Genomic DNA, 21,753 nt, shown 5'->3' with positions numbered 1-21,753 from the left:
CAGTAGACATCAAAAACGAAATCAGTAATATTAGCTATGATACGTAATTCCCTCAATGTGTGAATGGAGGTTAATCAAACCATTAAAAATAGGTCAAAAACATTGACTTCAATGGAAATGAGAATCAGGAGAGATGTATAACATGCGGCTAATCTGATATATTACACTATCACCCAGAGTCAAAACTCCCCCCTTTGTGTTTTATAAATAGGAGCACAGAGTACAAGAGTAAAGAAGTATTGATAATACTATTCAAGGCAATGGTTAGGCCACAGGTTGAATGCTGTATGCTGTTTTAGGCACCCCATTATAGAAAAGGACATTAAGGGGGAGAATTTGGGTGCCTTTGCGCCTCTTGGGGGTGCTAACGGGACGCAAATGGCTTTGCGACCGGGCGCGGTGCTGACATCGACTCCCGCCATATTCGGTGGGAGTTTTGTGGCGGTACTACGGCGTTGCGCCCCGATCTCCTTCGCCCAGAGATCATGACGTCATCCCCGTGCACATCGCCCCGGTAATGCCCTGAACCCGAAATGGACTTCCGCCCCCTGCAGCAGCGCCGGGCAAAAACACCGACAGCTGCAGGAGGCGGGCATCGGGTGGCCGGCCGCTTTGGGGGCGATGATTAAAGGTGAGGTGGCCAAGGTAAGTAAAAAAAAACTTACTTTTTTGTTCCATTTTTTTGCAGATTCCTGCCAGCGATTGATCAGCCCGGCACTCTGTTTGAGTGCCGGGCTGAAAGTGCGGGATCACAGCTGCCTTGGTGATCCAGGTTGGTACTTTTTATATTGCAGAGCCTGCAGTGATGGCCCTTCCCTTTAAGGGAGGGAAGGAGCCTTTGAATGCGGCAGCGCTGCACAGCCCAGAGACCAGTGGTGCTAAAGTCTCCGCCCCGCCTGCTGCCGATTCCGCTCTAAGAAGGAAGTGGAGCTTGATTTAACGCTCCACTTCCTTCTTGGAGAGCAAACTGCGAATTTTTCAGAAGTTTGAAATCGTTAGCACCTGGCGCTAACTTTTCAAACTTTTAAAAATTAGCGCCCCAAATGGGGCGAGAGTGAATTTCTCCCCCATAATCTATAGAGTGCATAAAGCGTAGTTTCACTGGGATTATGGCAGGCATGGGAAACTATATTTATGAGGAGAGAATTGAGATAGTGGGACTATTTCCACTGAAGCAGAGAAGGCGAAGAAAAGATTTAACGGAGTATTTTAAATTATGAAGAGCTTTGAGTAAATAGGGAAAGGCAATTTGCTGTGGTTGAGGAGTCATCAATTTAAATTTGTCACTAAGAGTGCCGAGAGAGGTAAGGATAATTTTTAAATGCAAAAAGTTGTTACAGCATGGAATGCTTGGCCACAGAAAGTGGTTAAGAAAGAGATCATAGCATCAATTAAGGGAAAAATTGATAATTATTTAAAGCAGAGGAAGATACAGGACCATGAGGAGAGAGCAGAGCTATGGGATTAGTCTTAGCTTGCTCTCGGAAAGAGCTAGCAGGAACACGATGGGCTGAATGGTCTCTTTCTGTGCTAAATGTGTCTAAAGTTCTATGGTTCTACACTCCAGCCCCCAGATTATGCATGAGCAATGCCATGGGAGATCCATATATTATTAAAAGTCATGTGTGTGCTCATACTTCTTGTTGTCAATATCTAATATTAAAACTGCCTATGTAAACATTTAAAATGGAAAACCTGTAAGTAAGCAGTTGCCTATAACAAGCTAGTAGCAGACTGTGGCCAGTAAGTAGTGCGCTGGAGTAAGTTCCTGAAGTGTCTCTCTCACTGCTGTGCCATCTTTATATAAAAGACATATTCATCAACTGACCTTGGGCAACACCATGGGTAATTTGCGCTCATATGTATAAATGACTTGCATTCGGCACATCCATCACAGTCCAGAAGAAACACTTCAGACAACACCAACGAATCACAATCGAATCACATTCTTAAAAAAAAATACAAAGACAAAAAGACACCTATTTATTTCCTCTTGTTTTTATGATCTTCTGATAACCAGAGAGCTGTGGAAGCTGAGTCATTGAATATATTAAAGGCGGAGATAGACAGATTTTTGAAAAACAGGGGGATCAAGGGTTATGGGGAGCGGGCAGGAAAGTGGAGTTGAGGCCAAGATCAGATCAGCCATGATCTTATTGAATGGCGGAGCAGGCTCGAGGGGCCGAATGGCCAACTCCTGCTCCTACGTCTTATGTTCTTATGTTCTTATAACAAGAGGAGCCAGCATCTGCCATATAGAGAAATTTCCAACAACAATAAGAATTAACCTTGAATTATCCTCAGGACCTATTTACCTCCACACAGGGAGAATCTGAGCCCTTAAAGGGACAGGCCTCATTAAAAGTATGTCCCAGGCTTCAGACTAGTTGTGAACACTACCACGTGAGATCAGTTATATAGGAAAATGGGAGCACATGGAGAGCCTGTATCACGATATAGACAATAGCAGCTGTTAAAAAAGTTTGCCATTCATACCGAGTGATTAGACACATTGTCATAAAGGGGTTGGGGGCTGCGTACAAGACTTCAAGGTGGCCTCTACTAAAGGCATGCCATAGGCAAAGATAGAGTAATGAAGTAGTCACACACTGCATTGCAGTATAATTGGTTTATTACTGTGGTTATAGAGGAGTGGTACCATGTTTACAGTATTTCTGTGTTTATTACTATTGTGTGGAGAAGCCGGAGTTGGACTGGGGTGGACAAATGTAAGAAGTCACACAACACCAGGTTATAGTCCAACAGCTTTATTTGAAATCACAAGCTTTCGGAGCGTTGCTCCTTCTTCAGGTGAAGTGGAGAAATGCATAAAGACACAGCTTATATAGTCAGAGAATCATGTCAGATGTTTACAGGTAACCTTTCCAACTGCCATTTATCACACCTCGGCAGAGAGATAATCACAGCAGTCAAAGGTGTGAATGGTGTCCAAACAGGTCAGTCAGGGAAACATTACATCAAAGAACAATGAGGTGGGGTCACAAGGGGTCAAATATTGCAGATGCTGGGGTCTGTATGAAAAACAAAAAAACAGACAAAAAACATTTTTTTTTTTGGCTGGAAATCACAGCAGGTCCGGCCGCATCTGTGTAGAGAGAACAAGCCAATGTCGACTCGAGTCTGGATGACCCTGCATCAGGTGGGGTTACATGTAGCATGACATGAACCCAAGATCTCGGTTGAGGCCGTCCTCATGGGTGCGGAACTTGGCTATCAGTTTCTGCTCGACGATTTTGCGTTGTCGTGTGTCTCGAAGGCCACCTTGGAGAATGCTTACCCGAAGATCGGAGGCTGAATGTCCTTGACTGCTGAAGTGTTCCCCGACTGGGAGGGAACACTCCTGCCTGGTGATTGTTGCGCGGTGTCCGTTCATCCGTTGTCGCAGTGTCTGCATGGTCTCGCTGATGTACCATGCTCCGGGGCATCCTTTCCTGCATCGTATGAGGTAGACAACATTGGCCGAGTCACATGAGTATGTACCATGTACCTGGTGGGTGGTGTCCTCACGTGTGATGATGGTATCTGTGTTGATGATCTGGCATGTCTTGCAGAGGTTGCTGTGGCAGGGTTGTGTGGTGTCGTGGTCGCTGTTCTCCTGAAGGCTGGGTAATTTGCTGCGAACGATGGTCTGTTTGAGGTTAGGCGGCTGTTTGAAAGTGAGTAGTGGAGGTGTGGGGATGGCCTTAGCGAGGTGTTCGTCATCATCGATGACATGTTGAAGGCTGCGAAGAACATGGCGTAGTTTCTCCGCTCCGGGGAAGTACTGGACGACGAAGGGTACTCTGTTTGTTGTGTCCCGTGTTTGTCTTCTGAGGAGGTCTATGCGATTTTTCGCTGTGGCCCGTCGGAACTGTCGATCGACGAGTCGAGCGTCATATCCCGTTCTTACAAGGGCGTCTTTCAGTGTCTGTAGGTGTCCATCGCGTTCCTCCTCGTCTGAGCAGATCCTGTGTATTCGCAGGGCTTGTCCATAGGGGATGGCTGCTGTGATTTCCAGCCAAAAAAAAAAAAATGTTTTTTGTCTGTTTTTTTTGTTTTTCATACAGACCCCAGCATCTGCAATATTTGACCCCTTGTGACCCCACCTCATTGTTCTTTGATGTAATGTTTCCCTGACTGACCTGTTTGGACACCATTCACACCTTTGACTGCTGTGATTATCTCTCTGCCGAGGTGTGATAAATGGCAGTTGGAAAGGTTACCTGTAAACATCTGACATGATTCTCTGACTATATAAGCTGTGTCTTTATGCATTTCTCCACTTCACCTGAAGAAGGAGCAGCGCTCCGAAAGCTTGTGATTTCAAATAAAGCTGTTGGACTATAACCTGGTGTTGTGTGATTTCTTACATTTATTACTATTGTGATATACAAAAAAACTGATTTTGTACTGGAATTTGATTATGTGGTCAAATGGACTTTGCAGGGACTTATTATTGCATGAATATCATGAAATGTACAGTAAAAATGTCCCAATTTACAAAATATCACATTATTGAAGTTCAAGAAAAAAGAGGCAGAGTTTGAATATCTCCTCAGAAGATGTTGCCTGGATGTAAAAGCCAAAACCCTTTTACCTCGTCTCTCAATTAAAAATAGCCAGACCAGTCATCAAGAAATTCCATTTATTCACGCCATTGTTTTTCTAAGCTCTGTTGCAATGGTTACTAACAGGAAAGGGGACGGGGTGCCAATTCCAGTAGAAGCTAGAAGTGGTTTCACATGATGAATGCCATATGTTATTCCTACTGTTGACATCACCCTTTAATATAAATGACCCACCCTCCAGGGACCCAACGTCACTGGAAGTCCACATTTTGAAAGGTCTTACAAGCTACTCTTGGGTCTCCAGTCCAAAGTTAAAGTGCGGAGTTGAATTCCCTCCATTTTGGCAATGGCAATGTCAGATTTCTGGTTTTGATTTGAAGCAACTGAACGTGAAGAAAATAGTGGATTATGGTTCCTGGTAGTCACAGGTCTCTGCTTCAATGCTGTCTCCCCAAAACCTCTTTATTTAATGCTGCTTTAATACCCCTACTGGAGTGTCTTCATTTGTTCTTGTTCGCCTATACTCAAGAGGTTACTTTGTGCTTGTCTCAGAGAACGATGATTCATCTGGGTTGGTGGTTAACCCTGGTTTGCATACAAACTTGACTCTTAAATTCAGGAAACTGAAGAATCCCTCAGGATGCACATTAGAAATCTGTTACTGGTGAGGTAAGGGAATAATTTGTCCTCATTGTACACCTCAGCATTTTGAAATAATGAATTTTGTACAACTTTACCATCTACATTCAATCTCGCCTATTATGTACGGAAATTTTCTCAAAAGATTCTCTTGGTAACACAGTGATAAATTTCACTTGAAGACAGAATGGTCTCATTTGATTACTAATGATGTTTTGATGTTTTTCCATTTATGAACATGGTGTTGTATACACATGCTACACATCTGTGCAAAGCATAATTCTAAATCCAGGGGTGGAGACAGTTTTTTGAAGGGAGCAGATGGGCTTCTGAATGAATCACTTCTGAATGAATCAATGTCGCTTAATATGATTCTGAGTTGAAGGGGAAAGACTGATTCATTTTGGCAGAGGACCATTGCTTGTTCTGGAGCTATCCCTAGCTGAATCTCTGAATGTCTGCTGATCACAGCAAAAGGTTGAGTGCAAAAACATATGGCCAGATTAAAACAGTATCAACTTTAAGAAAAATAATCAGAACTGCAGTGTTTGATTCCTAAAACACCAGTAAAAATCTCAGAACCAACAACAACAACGTGCATTTATGTAGCACCTTTTTATGTAGTAAAAGGTTCCAAGACTTCAACGCCAGAGTTGGAAAGGACACAGACCTCTGGAGAGGTGTGATCGGCAGAGAGGGGGTAGGGAAAGCCAACTCCAACAGTACCCTCCTCCTGTCGAAATGCTTAGAACATGGCCTCGTCATAACCAACACCTTGTTCCATCAGAGAGACAAGTACAAGGCTTCATGGCAGCACCCTCGTTCCAAGCACTGGCATCTGCTGGACTACGTCATCGTCCGAGTGAGGAACCGCAAGGACGTCCGCATCACCCGCGCCATGACAGGAGCTGATGACTGCTGGACAGACCACCGCCTAATCCGCTCTGTCATCTCCATCAATGTAGCCCCAAAACAGCGGCGGCAACAGAAACAATGCCGCAGAAAAATTAACGCTGGAGCACTCAAAGACCCCGCTAAGAAATCCCTATTCAGCCTGCGCCTCACAAACAACCTGACGACTCCCAGTGATGCAGAGACACAGAGTGCCCACAGCGTCTGGTCTGCACTCAAGGCCTCCATAATCAGCACCTGTGAAGAGACGCTCGGTCACTCAACCAGGAAACACCAAGACTGGTTCGACAAAAATGACCAGGAGATCCAGGAGCTAATAAGTCGCAAGCGCAAGGCATTTCTGATCTGGAAACAGCAACAGAACTCGAGAGCAAGAAAGCAGCTCTACAGAAGCCTGAAGGCCGAGGTCCAACAAAAAATTCGCGACCTAAAGAACAGATGGTAGGTGGAGAAAGTGCAGGAGATCCAGCAGCTAACTGACAACCACGACGTGCGTGGATTCTTTAGCGGAGTCAAGACCATCTACGGCCCAAGCACACAAGACCCTTCCCCGCTGCGGGCCAAGAACAGAGAGGTACTCATCAAGGACAGTGAAGCAGTCAGTGCCCGCTGGAAGGAGCACTTTGAAGATCTCCTTAACCACGACTCTGTCTTCGACACGAGTGTCCTCAACTCCATCCCACAGCATGCTACCCGCCACCATCTCAGCACAACCCCAGCCCAGCATGAGGTTGAAAAGGCCATCCGACAACTGAAGTACAACAAGGCCTCAGGAGCAGATGGAATCCCCACCGAGGCACTAAAGCATGGCGGAGAAGCACTACTGGCGCGAATTCACTAACTCATTTCTCTTATCTGGAAGGAGGAGAGCATGCCAGGGGATCTCAGAGATGCCGTAATTGTGACAATCTTCAAGAAAGGTGACAAGTCCGATTGCGGTAATTACAGAGGAGTTTCCCTGCTATCTGCCACAGGGAAAGTCATTGCAAGAATCCTCCTCAATCGCCTTCTCCCAGTGGCCGAAGAGCTCCTCCCAGAGTCGCAATGCGGATTCCGCCCACTAAGGGGCACAATGGACATGATCTTCACCGCATGTCAATTACAAGAGAAATGCAGGGAACAGCACCAACCACTGTACATGGCCTTCTTTGATCTCACAAAGGCCTTCGACACTGTCAACCGTGAGGGATTATGGAGTGTCCTCCTCAAATTCGGCTGCCCTCAAAAATTTGTCACTATCCTCCGCCTGCTTCACGACGACATGAAAACCATGATCCTGACCAACGGTTCCACCACAGACCCAATTAACGTACGAACCGGGGTCATGCAAGGCTGCGTCATCGCACCAACGCTCTTCTCAATCTTCCTTGCTGCAATGCTCCATCTCACCCTCAGTAAGCTCCCCACTGGAGTGGAGCTAATTTACAGAACAAACGGGAAACTGTTCAACCTCTGTCACCTCCAGTCCAGATCCAAGGTCGTCCCATCCTCTGTCGTCGAATTACAGTATGCAGACGATGCTTGCGTCTGCGCTCACTCGGAGGTCGAACTCCAAACCATCGTAAACACCTTCACCGAAGCATGCGAGAGCATGGGCCTTACACTAAACATCCATAAGACAAAGGTCCTCTACCAACCTGCCCCCGCCACACAGCGCTGCCTCCCGATTATCAAAATCCACGACAAGGCCTTGGACAACGTGGACCACTTTCCATACCTCGGGAGCCTACTGTCAACAAGGGCAGACGTCGACGACGAAGTCCAACACCACCTTCGGTGTGCCAGTGCAGCCTTCAGTCGCCTGAGGAAGAGAGTGTTTGAAGACCAGGACCAGGACCAGGACCTCAAACCCGGCACTAAGCTCATGGTCTACAGGGCAGCAGTGATACCTGCCCTGCTGTATGCCTCAGAGACATGGACCATGTACAGCAGGCACCTCAAAGCCCTGGAGAGGTACCAACAACGCTGCCTCCGCAAGATCCTGCAAATCCATTGGTAGGATAGGCGCAACAACGTCAGTGTTCTTGCTCAGGCCAACATCCCCAGCATCGAAGCTCTGACCACGCTCAATCAGCTCCGATGGACGGGTCACATTGTCCGCATGCCCGATACAAGACTCCCAAAACAAGCACTCTACTCGGAGCTCCGGCACGGCAAGAGAGCCCCAGGTGGGCAGAGGAAACGCTTCAAGGACACCCTCAAAGCCTCCTTGAAAAAGTGTAACATTCCCACCGACACCTGGGAATCCTGGGCCCAAGACCGCACAAAGTGGAGGAGAAGCATCCGGGAAGGCGGCGAACACCTCGAGTCTCTTCGCCGGGAGCAAGCGGAAGCCAAGCGAAGGCAGCGCAAGGAGCGCACATCAACCCAAGCACCCACCCACCCGCCCCTTCAACCACCGTCTGCCCCACCTGTGACAGAGACTGTAGGTCCCACATTGGACTAATCAGTCACCTGCAAGCTCATTTTTAATGTGGAAGCAAGTCATCCTCGGTTCCGAGGGACTGCCTAAGAAGAAGAAGGAGTAAAAGGTTCCAAGACGTTTCACAGAGAATCCCATGTAATAAAAATGAAATTGTCTTATTCAGTTACAATAGCCCAAAGATTCTTTAAATGATAGTCTGGCAAAGTGTGATCCTCGAAACACCAGTAAAAATCCTGGAATCTCATAACAAAAACAGAAGTTGACATATACCGTCATTGGAAATCAGTGACCCTGATCATATAAATATTGGAATCCATCACTTTACACCAATCACAAGTGTACATTTTCCTTTTTACTGTTCTAAGGAACTGTAGAAATAGACTCTCAATCGAAGACATTTGACGATAGAGCTTAAAGGCCGTGTTGGAAAGGGGAACATGAATTCTACTGGAAAGTTACATCAGCTCATTTGGAACACTGGCAGAATCTGTCTGCAGTTTCTGCAGTAAGCGCTTTGGATTCCACTTGCCGTTCATTTGTATTTCCTGCACCGCGATTTTGTGTCAATTAAAATATATTCCAGACTGCAAAATGTTCTTGAAACATTTGTGCCAGACAGTACGTCAGTGGAAGCTGTATGTATCTTGCCAAGTGATTTAATCCTATTCCAAACAAACACCTGTGGAACAGTTTCTTTTACAGGCACACATTATTAAAGAAACCATTTATCATTGTTGCAGGTTAGGCCTTAGCAGAGGACTTTGAGGCATTTTTCAGATTGGTAGAGATGAGGGGGTGAAAAAGAAAATATTTGAAAATATAGTTTAAACAACGGGATGTGGGGTTAGATGAGATGAAACCATACTGAATATCCACACTGAAGATGGTTTGCTCACTTCTGCTAATAGAAGAGGCCCGAGGGGCTGAATGGCTTATTCCTGTTCCAATGTTACTATGTGTCTTAGTTGCATAAGCAACTGAATTAAATTATGTTTTATAATAGCAAAATACTGCGGATGCTGGAAATCTGAAATAACAACAGAAAATGCTGGAAATACTCAGCAGGCCAGGCAGCATCCGTGGAGAGAGAAACAGAGTTAACGTTTCAGGTCTGGGACCCTTCATCAGAACTGGAAAAAGCTGGAGATGTAACATGTAGTGTATGTGCCTTTAAGACAGAACTACTTTTACAGCTCTTGTATACTGTAGTACCGGCAGTGACCACACCTGTATATAAGCTTTGCGCATGCCTCTGTACCCCCAGTCTTGAGACTACCCTCCTCCAGTAAATACCTGTTTGTTGTTAAGTTACAGCATCCATGTGGTTATTGAAAAACAGCATACCCTCAGAATCACGGATCTAACAATGGCGGCGAGTGTCGATTCGAATCTACCTGCAACAAAAAAAAAAAGTCGAGGCCAGGAACACGGGCGTCGACCACGAGCAACTGCCCAGTCGTCAGGCAGAGAGAGAACATCGCAGGGGAGGCTGTGGAGAGCCGGGCTTGGTTCCCCAGCCACGACGATCAGCAAGAGACTGACGACAGGTCCAGCGCAGACCCTTCCCAGGCAGCGGTGGCTGGAGCCGACTGACGGCAGAGAGAAAGCCGAGCAGCGTCGACGGGGTAAGACAGAGGGTGAAGCGCACAGGGCGCAGCCGGGGGTTGAAAACCGAGCGGCGTCGAAAAAAAAAAGAAACGGGGAGAGAGAGGGTAAAGAAACAGCCGGGTTCAAGACCGAGCGGCGTCAAATAAAAATAAAATAAAAAGAAGAACGCGCAGAGCACAGCCAGGGCTCACGGGCTGAACAGGGTCCGCGGGGAGAAGAAGGGAGAGCACGGGAGACGCCATTGAGCCGCGGAGAAGAAGGAAGAGCGCGGGAGATGCCATTTTTAGAAGCCACAGCGGAGAAGAAGGGCGAGCGCGGGAAGGAAGGAAAGCGCGGGAGACGCCATTTTGTGCCAGCGGAGAAGAAGGGGAAGCGCGGGAGACGCCATTTTTGACAGTTACATCACACCCAGGGATGCCGAAGAGTGGCAGTATCTCTACGTTCGACAATGAAGTCGAAGATTGGGCGACATATGTGGAACGTATTGAGGTGTACTGCAGGGCGAATGAAGTGCTAGATGCTAATAAAGCACTGGTTTTGTTAAATTCCATGGGTGCAAAAACTTATGGGTTACTGCGAAATTTAATAACCCCAGAGAAGCCAGTGAACAAGAATTTCGAAAGCACAGTAGAAATCCTACAGGACCACTTAAACCCCACACCGCTGCTGATAGCAGAACGATTTAAGTTCCATAAAAGGAACCAACACAAAGACGAAAGCAATGCTGAGTACCTAACGGAACTGCGTAAGCTATCGAAACACTGCCAGTTTGGAGCGGGACTAGCAGATACGTTAAGGGACAAGTTTGTGTGTGGGCTACAAAGTGAAGGAACCCAGAAACGGCTTCTATCAGAAAAGGATCTTACGCTGGACAAGGCTTTCAGTATGGCAGTATCACACGAAGCAGCCGCAAGGGGCGCTGCAGAGATACAACGGAGACCGCAAGAATATGGCACCAATGAAATATCCTATGGAACAGGGAAGTGCTATCGCTGCGGCAGAACAACACATGACCAGAAGGATTGTTGGTTCAAGGACCAAGTGTGCAGACAGTGTGGGAAAGCAGGACACATAGCAAGAGTCTGCAGGTCTGGGAAGAAAACCAACAGTAAGAAATCTCCACAGGAGAAGTACAAAAAAGTACACCAGGTGATGGACAGTGGTTCAGACGAACAGAAAAGTGACACAGACTCCGGAAGCAAGGAGCTGGGTTGTCTGAAACTACATAAGGTAACCGAAATGGAGGATCACCAGACTATCTGGGTTACACTCAAGATAGACGGAGTCCAAGTGAAAATGGAATTGGACACAGGATCAGCCCTAACAGTCATAAACCAAAGGGACTACAAGCGGCTATTTTCACATATACCCTTGAAAGCTACAGAGATTGTCTTGAAGATGTATACAGGGCAAAAAGTCTAACCCAAAGGAAAAATAAGGGTGAAAGTGATATATAAAGGCCAGGAAATATCTAAAATGGACATATATGTATTGCCAGATGGAGGACCACCACTGCTAGGACATGAATGGATCTGGAAGATACAATTAGATTGGCATTCCATACAGGCACTGAAGGTTGAGGCCAAAAAGGATGACGACGTCACACCTGGACGACTGTCAAAAATGCTAACTGACGCAAAAGAAGTGTTCCAGGAGGGACTAGGAACACTAAAAGGCATAACAGCAACGATTAAAATAGAGGAAAATGCAAGCCCAAAGTTTCTTAAGGCCAGACCAGTGCCTTATGCGATCAGACCAGCTGTTGAAGCAGAGCTGGAAGGGTTGGAACGTTCAGGAGTACTGTCCAAAGTGGACTGGAGCGAGTGGGCTACACCCATCGTTCCTGTAATGAAGAGGTCGTTGAGTAATACGCCTGGGGAACCAAAGAAGGTCCGCATCTGTGGGGATTTTAAGGTGACAGTGAACCCAGTCCTTCACACGGTACAATATCCGCTTCCGCGAATTGAGGATATTTTCGCCTCGCTATCTGGAGGTAAACGCTTCACCAAAATTGATCTAGCCCAGGCGTACTTGCAAATGGAGGTAGAAGAAGCTTCGAAACAATACCTTACGATTAACACTCATGAAGGTCTCTATCAATACAACCGGCTGGTGTTCGGAGTAGCCTCGGCTCTGGCTATCTGGCAAAGGGCGATGGATCAGGTCCTGCAAGGGATTCCAGGGACCCAGTGTTATTTGGACGACATCTTGGTCACGGGCGAAAATTACAGTGATCACCTCGCCAACTTGGAGAAGGTGCTCACCAGATTAAAGGAGTATGGGCTACGAGCTAATCACCACAAGTGCGAGTTTTTCCAGAAACAGATCTCGTATTGTGGCCACGTCATCGATGAAGAGGGTTTACATAAGTCCCCTGAAAAGATTGAGGCAGTAGTCAAGGCTCCAGCACCGGAAAATGTGTCACAACTGAGGTCGTTCCTCAGGCTGGTAAACTACTACCACAAGTTCTTACCAAATTTGTCCACGGTATTACACCCACTGAACACCCTACTGCAAACAGGGGTACCATGGAAGTGGGATGACGAACATAGACGAGCTTTCCAGAAGTGTAAAGAATTGATCACATCAAAAGAGGTGTTGGCCCATTTCAACCCAGCACTACCAATTCGTTTGGCATGTGATGCATCACCCTATGGTATTGGAGCGGTGCTGTCGTACAAATTCCCAGACGGGTTGGAGAGGCCAGTAGCCTTTGCGTCTCGGTCACTAACCTCAGCCGAGCGCAACTATGCCCAGATTGACAGGGAGGCCCTCAGCCTAGTATGGGGAGTAAAAAAATTCAACCACTATCTGCATGGGCAGAAGCTCAGCTTGCTGACTGACCACCAACCACTTGTCTCCATCTTTAATCCTAAGAAGGGCGTTCCAGTGATGACTGCACAACGGTTACAAAGATGGTCCCTGTTTCTAGGGGCGAATCAATATGAAATAGAATATAAATGCACGAAACAGCATGGGAACGCTAATGGGCTATCGCGCCTGCCACTGCCTACTGTGGAGGAAGCACCAGCAGTGGACCCTATCGAGATATTTTATTCGTCAATAATTGAACGATTGCCAGTAACGAACGCGGATATAGAGAAGGAGACCCGCAATGATCCGACGCTGTCTCGGGTATATGATTTGACGGTGAGGGGATGGCCAACACATGGCGACTCACCGTTGCCAGCATTCTCATCCAGAAGAGAGCAGCTGTCAGTATGCCAGGGGACAGTGATGTGTGGATCCAGAGTGTTGATTCCACCCAAGTTAAGGGAGAGAGTGCTAAATGAGCTACATGAAGGTCATCTGGGGGGAGTGAAAATGAAAAGCCTTGCTAGGGCTTATGTGTGGTGGCTGGGAATCGATCAACAAATCGAAGACCTAACTAAGAGCTGCTTAGGATGCCAGAAGGTCCAAAATGCACCACCACATGCCCCTCTACACCCATGGGAGTGGCCCTCCTCTCCATGGCAATGGGTGCATATTGATTTCGCTGGTCCATTCATGGACTCAATGTTCTTAATAGCAGTGGATGCTCATTCAAAGTGGCCTGAGGTGATAGAAATGGCTTCAACCACTACAGAGAAAACGATTGCAGTCCTACGGACCATATTTGCCAGAAACAGTTTGCCAGAGCAGGTTTGCTCTGATAATGGACCACAGTTTGTGTCCGAAGATTTTCAAAAATTTATGAGAAGGAATGGGGTAAGGCATTACACATCCGCCCCGTATCATCCAGCCACAAATGGATTGGCTGAGAAGTTCGTACAAACCTTTAAGAAGGCGATAAAGGCCATGTGCGATGATGAAATTCCACTACAGCATAAGATGGACAATTTCTTATTAGCCTACCGAAACGCGACACATGCAGTTACCAACCAGACCCCGGCCATGATGTTCTTTAACCGAAGGTTGAGATCTCGTCTGGACTTGCTCAGACCAAATTTGCGAAGAAATGTTGAGGACAAACAATTCCAGCACATCAATGAGAAGCCAACAAGGAGCTTCAATGTAGGGCAACCAGTCTTGGCCCGTGACTATCGAACAGAGAAATGGCAACCCGGAACGATATGCACAAGGCAGGGGCCATTAATGTACACAGTGGATGTCGGGGAGAACATTGTGAGACGCCACGTCGATCAGATCTTAGCGTCACAGGAACGCGTCAACCCCTTGTCTCGAGTACCTGGGGATGAACCCGACATACCGGTAGCATCTACCTCAGAACCAGTAGCAGTGGAACCCGATGAGCTACCCGATGAAAAGGGGTCAGAATCGCCTCTGCACCAAGAACAAGAACCTCAGGAAAGGCGCTATCCCGAAAGGGTCAGGAGGCCGCCCCAAAGACTGAATCTATAAATGGACTATTGTTGTTTAATGTACATGTTAAAGTGTTAATTGTTATTTGAATATTAGGGGTACTACTAATCTAAAAGGGGAGGAATTGTAGTGTATGTGCCTTTAAGACAGAACTACTTTTACAGCTCCTGTATACTGTAGTACCGGCAGTGACCACACCTGTATCTAAGCTTTGCGCATGCCTCTGTACCCCCAGTCTTGAGACTACCCTCCTCCAGTAAATACCTGTTTGTTGTTAAGTTACAGCATCCGTGTGATTATTGAAAAACAGCATATCCTCAGAATCACGGATCTAACATAACAGATATTAAGCAGGTGCAGAGACAGCGGGTGGGGGGGCGGGCGGTTAGGAGGGGAGGAAGGAATAGAAAGTATACCCTGTGCTTTTGTAAGAGGCAGGAAAGATAAAATGTTGCAAAATGGAATGGCAAAAATCATACTGCATGAAAAATGGGGGCAGGGATAATTATCTGAAATTGTTAAAATCCTACCAAAAAAAAGACATTGGGAGTTCAAAGAGATCATTTGAGAAATATATCCGATTGGAAGCCTGTGTCAAAAACTAGTTGTGGCTAAATATCTGGTACATGCCGATACTGGAAGGGGTGGGAAAGTAAGTTATCTGCGGCTTTAATGTGCTGCGCTCGTGTCTATGCTACTTTGGTAGTAACATGGGTTCTGATTGTGAATTTTGGACATTCCAAAGCTGAAAGGAATCTAAATATCTAATCCTAGTTTGTAACATCCTAATATTTTACTCAAGTACCGATTTTTCATTGTAATGTATAGAAATCCCAAATTATAAATTATATGCTTTGGCATAGCATCCCAACAATTCTGTATTGTATATCTTTCTGTATTTTCCTGTATTTATCAACTTAATAGCAAATTATTTTTATTTCCCTTTAGTAATAAAAAACATCTTTTGCAATGATGAGATTGTTTTCCTTTGAAAAGCTCACTCAGTCTTTTCGAAGTTAGGACGGAAGTATAACAAAAATGGAATCTTTTATCCATGGTTTATGGCTTTTAGAATCATAGAATGACTTTTTCTCTATTTCTGAACTTAAAAATTAGGGCCCCGAAATTCCTTGTGTCACGATCCCAGTGGTTACACTGGGATTGTGCCTGGCTGTGCCCCCCCCCCATAGTTTGTAGGTTTAGTGGAATGGCACCTCATTAGCATGGGTCAGCCGGGCCAAGTGCCACTTCAGGTGTCTCTCCAGTGCCCACCTGCCCATATCTGCTTATCCCCTTGCTCATTGGAGATTACCCAGGCTCTTTCGACTCTGCCAGTGGTCCCAATGGTAGTAATTAGATGTTAATTCCCTTCTAAGAAGCATTTGTCTACCTTTTAAAAAAAAACTCTGCAGAGCCAATCAAAGCAACTCAACTGTTAGGCTTGTATCGATAAATCTTTCATAAACTGATTCAAAGGTTCTCTGCTATTTGTATTGGCTTCAATAACTCACTGTTACTGCTTGCATTTGCAAATGAATCAGTCAATGAATATACCTGTTTGGTAGTTTAATCTGTTAAGAAAGTGCCTGGTGTAACTAATATTAACCACCATCTGAAACAACGTGGGTGTGTAGTGGAAATCTTAGATGTAGGACAGACCCACCGGGGTAGCGGCACAGTGGTATACAGTCACGAGGGAGTGGCCCTGGGAGTCCTCAACATTGACTCCAGACCCCATAAAGTCTCATGGCTTCAGGTCAAGCATGGGCAAGGAAACCACCTGCTGATTACCACCTACTGCCCTCCCTCAGCTGATGAGTCAATACTCCTCCATGTTGAACACCACTTGGAAGAAGCACTGAGGGTAGTGTAGGTGGTTTGCCTTGGTGGTTCGAATCACCCCTCCTATTTAGTTCTATACGACAGGAATTACGGTGAACAGGATTGGGACATAGACAAGCTTTTCAGACTCAACCGTACAGTGTTTAATAAGGTTAACACACACACCAGCCTCCAGTACATAAAATGCCTGGTGGCATAAAACAAACAGTACAACAATACAACTTGGCCTGTGGAACAGGCCCCTGTCTCGTAGTAAGACGCCTAAAATCACACTGTGTTGCAATAGAGTATAACACGGACTGGTCCCACAAACCCCGGAACATATACACTATATAATACGCACAGAACCTCCCCACTAAACCCCTCTGGCTTGGTTGGGACACACAACACCCCCTCACACAGTACTGGTGGTCTTAAGGATGCATGGGCTTGGACAATGCTCACCCTGATTGTCCGTTTTAATGCTCGCTGCTCCCCTGTGTAGAACATGTCTCCTGGTTCCGTATCGCCGATGCAGTATCCAAGTCCCAGTTTCGAGGTTCGTTCCTACAGTCAAAGTGCAAGGCGAGGCTCTTGTCGCTCGTGGTGGTTTAGAGCAAGTGAGAGAGAGAGAGAGAGAGAAATGGCCAAGCTGCCTTCTCTATATCCTTCTAGTTCATTCTCCCCTGTGTAGTTGCAGTAATGTCTTTTTAATCACCCTTCTTTGTCTTCTTTGTCCGGTTCCCGCCTTTCGGGGCTATCTCATCTAGGTGCTTGTGACCGTATGAGTCCTCTCCCCAGACCCATTGTCTTCCCAGAGAATTCTGTCTGCCCAGACATTCTCCCATAATTAGTTTGTAGGCCTGGCTGAATCTCCTGTCCATGAACACCTGGGCCCCTCCCATCTTCTTCAAATAGGCCGTAATAGTCATTCAAAAAATCTGAAATAAACTTGGGGCCTGCGTTCGATGCTTACAGTACCAAGGGCACAGAATGTACTCTGGGTGGGGGACTTCAATGTGCACCACCAAGAGTGACTCGGTAGCACCACTACTGACCGAGCTGGCCGAGTCCTGAAGGATATAGCTGCCAGTCTGGGCTTGCAACAGGAGGTGAGAGAACCAACACGAGGGAAAAACCTACTTGACCTCGTCCTCGCCAATCTACCTGTCGCAGATGCATCTGCCCATGATAGTATTGGTAGCAGTGACCACTGCACAGTCATTGTGGAGACAAGTCCTGTCTTCACACTGAGGACATCCCCCATCGTGTTGTGTGGTACTACCACTGTGCTAAATGGGATAAATTCAAAATGGGCCATCAGCAGCAGTAGAATTGAATTCCACCACAATCTGTAACCTCATGGCCCAACATATCCCTCACTCTACCATTACCATTAAGCCAGGGGACCAACCCTGGTTCAATAAGGAGTGTAGAAGAGCATGCCAGGAGCAGCACCAGGCATACCTAAAAATGTGATGCCAACCTGGGGAAGCTGCAACACAGGACTACATGTATGCTAAAAAGCAGAAGTAGCATACTATAGACAGAGCTAATTGATCCAACAATCAATGGCTCAGATCAAATCTCTGCAGTCCTGCCACATCCTGTCGTGAATGGTGGTAGACCATTAAACAGCTAAAGGGAGGAGGAGGCTCCATGAATATCCTCATCCTCAATGATGGTGGAGCCCAGCACGTGAGTGCAAAAGACAAAGCTGAAGCGTTTGCAACCATCTTCAGCCAGAAGTGCCGAGTGGGTGATCCATATCGGCCTCCTCCTGAGGTCCCCACCACCACAGAAGCCAGTCTTCAGCCAATTCGATTCACTCCACGTGATATCAAGAAATGGCTGAGCGCACTGGATACAGCAAAGGCTATAGGCCCCGATAACATCCTGGCTGTCGTGCTGAAGGTTTGTGCTCCAGAACTAGCTGCCCCTCTAGCCAAGCTGTTCCAGTACAGCTATAACACTGGCATCTATCCGACAATGTGGAAAATTGCCTAGGTATGTCATGTCCACAAAAAGCAGGACAAATCCAATCCAGCCAATTACCGCCCCATCAGTCTACTCTCAATCATCAGCAAAATGATGGAAGGTGTCGTCGACAGTGCTATCAAGCAGCACTTACTCACCAAAAACCTGCTCACTGATGCCCAGTTTGGGTCCGCCAGGACAAACTCAGCTCCAGACCTCATTACAGCCTTGGTCCAAACATGGACAAAAGAACTGAATTCCAGAGGTGAGGTGAGAGTGACTGCCCTTGACATCAAGGCAGCATTTGACCGAGTGTGGCATCAAGGAGCCCTAGTAAAACTGAAGACAATGGGAATCGGGGGGGAAACTCTCCATTGGCTGGAGTCATACCTAACACAAAGGAAGATGGTTGTGGTGGTTGGAGGTCAATCATCTCAGCCCCTGGACATCACTGCAGGAGTTCCTCAGGGCTGTGTCCTAGGCCCAACCATCTTCAGCTTCTTCATCAATGACCTTCCCTCCATCATAAAGTCAAAAGTGGGGATATTCGCTGATGACTGCGCAGTGTTCAGTGCCATTCGCAACTCCTCAGATAATGAAGCAGTCCATGCCCGCATGCAGCAAGACTTGGACGACATTCAGGCTTGGGTTGATAAGTGACAGGTAACATTCGTGCCACACAAGTGCCAAACAATGACTATCTCCAACAAGCGAGCGTCTAACCACCACCCCTTGACATTCAACAGCATTACCATCGCCGAATCCCCCACCATCAATATCCTGGGGGGTCACCATTGACCAGAAACTTAACTGGACCAGCCACATAAATGCTGTGGCAACAAGAGCAGGTCAGAGGCTAGGTGTTCTGCAGCAAGTGTCTCACCTCCTGACTCCCCAGAGCCGTTCCACCATCTACAAGGCACAAGTCAGGAGTGTGATGGAATACTCTCGACTTGCCTGGATGAGTGCAGTTCCAACAACACTCAAAAAGCTCGACACCACCCAAGACAAAGCAGCCCACTTGATTGGCACCCCATCCACCACCTTAAACGTTCACTCCCTCCAAACATGGACAAAAGAACCGGTGCACCATAGCTGCAGGATGTACCATCTACAAGATGCACTGCAGCAACCCGCCAAGGCTTCTTCAGCAGCACCTCCCAAACCCGTGACCTCATCCGCCTAGAAGGACAAGGGCAGCATGGGAATACCACCACGTCCAAGTTCCCCTCCGAGTCACACACCATCCTGACTTGGAAATATATCACTGTTTCTTCATCGTTGCTGGGTCAAACTCTTGGAACTCCCTCCCTAACAGCACTGTGAGAGTACCTTCATCACACGGACTGCAGCGGCTCAAGAAGGCGGCTCAAGGGCAACTAGGGATGGGCAATAAATGCTGGCCATGCCAGTGACATCCACATCTCATGAATGAATTTTTAAAAATCCAGAGACAATAAACATAGGAACATAGCAACATGAGTATACCATTCAGCCCCTCAAACCTATTGCGCCATTCAATGAGACCATAGCTGATCTGTATTCTAACTCCATCCACCCGCCTTGGCTCCATGTTCCTTAATATCCTTGGCTATCGATCTCAGATTTAAAATTATTAATTGAACTCACATCTACTGCTGTTTGTAGAAGAGAGTTCCACACTTCTACCCTCCTTTGTGTGAAGTAATGTTTCCTAACTTTTCTCCTGAATGGCTTGGCTTTGATTTTAAGGTTATGCCACCTTGTCCTAAACTCCCCCACCAGTGGAAAAACTTTCTCTCTATCTATCCTATCAATTCCTTTCAAAATCATAAAAACCTCAATCAAATGACGCCTTAACTTTCTATATTCCACCTATCTTTGTGTCATCAGCAAACGTGGATATATGGCTCCCTATTAAGCTATCTAAGTGATTAATAAATATAGTGAATAGTGGAGGCCCCAGCACAGACCCTTGTGGGACACCACTGGTCACTTCCTTCCCATTTGAGTACATATCCATTATCCCTGCTCTGTCTTCTACAGCCCAACCAACCTCCTAATCAGGTCAATAATTTGCCTTCAAATCCACGGGCTTTAATTTTGCCTAACAGCTGCTTGTGTGGAACCTTATTGAATCTAAAGGGACAATTATTGAATCGAGAGAGCTTTGGAAGATTATGGCTGAAGCATCTGCAATTTTCACCCTACTTCCTTTAAAACCCTGGGGTGGAAACCATCAAGTCCTGGAGTTTGTCAGTCTTTGGTGCCATTATTTATTCTAATGCAGTTTTCTTGCTTACTTTAACTTTAATGAGTTCCAGTCCTTCATTCATTATTATTTTCCCTGAACTGTCAGATATATTATCCTCTTCCTCTACTGTGACGTCTGACACAGAGGCCGCAATTTCGCCTGCCGAGGTGGGTCCAGTGCGGCCGGTGTCGGTGGTGGAGGGTGCGACCCCGCTGCTGGTGCCAGCCCGCACTGTGAAAAGAATTTTCCCCTGATTGGGCTTGTTAAGCCTGCCCAGAGCATTTGCCAGCCAATTGAAGGAAGCTGGTTTGATGATGTCATTTGATGATGCGCCATCAGCCGGTTTCCTTAAAGGGACCATGCGCAAATTGATTTTGACAGTTGTGCTGTCAGTGTTCTACAGCATTGAGATGCTCCAAACACTGACAATGACTGCACAGAGGTGCATGGCTGCACCCAGGCTCTCCCATGGCTCCCTCCATATGCTTATGGATGGAGTCACAGCATGCAGGGAGGTCCTCTTCCCTTCCCATGGGTGGAAGAGACCGCCCCAGGAGACCAACACAGCCTGGTTGCACATTGCACATTGCACAAGCAGGGATGTCGTTAGGAGGACCAGGCTGCAGTGGTGCAAACCTTTCAATGATCTCAGTAGATCACGAAACATTACTAAAAAGCCACACTCAACCACATCCTGCTGTGCCACTCATCACATCCCCATCACTCTGCCTTCCCTACCCTACTCCTGCATATCCTTACTCACACCAACTTACCTTGCACCTCCACCCATCCCTCTCTATCTACATTATCATATCCCCATCTCACTAGGCACCCCTCACACTCACCCTCATCCTAGTCCAATCATACCAACTAACAACACACAAGGGTTGGCACTTGGGTGTTTTAGCCAATGTTCATGTGAAGTTTCTGTTAATGTGCTGTCAAACATTGAAATCTTGATTTTCAACACTTTGCGTTCTTGGACAGATTTGTGTGCACCTTTGGAAGTGGCTTAGTGAGTAGCAGTGAATGGTGAGACATGACGGTATCCCCCGCAATGGTGATGAGTGTGAAAGGAATGGCTTGGGCATTGTAGGGATGCTTTATGGTGTTGGTGTGGGGTGGTGCCAAGCTAGCGCATCATGTGGCAGCCAGGGTGTACAGCATCAAGTGAAGTAAATGTGGACATGATGAGGCCATCCCTGGCCTCCCGGGCAGCATTGTGGTCGGGTGCTGACGCCCTGTGT

The sequence above is a fragment of the Somniosus microcephalus genome, chromosome 21 (genome assembly GCF_052327205.1).
Source record: "Somniosus microcephalus isolate GS21.2 chromosome 21, FLI_Smic_1.0, whole genome shotgun sequence".
NCBI classification, from domain to species: Eukaryota; Metazoa; Chordata; class Chondrichthyes; order Squaliformes; family Somniosidae; genus Somniosus; species Somniosus microcephalus.
This window is presented reverse-complemented; position numbering follows the sequence as displayed.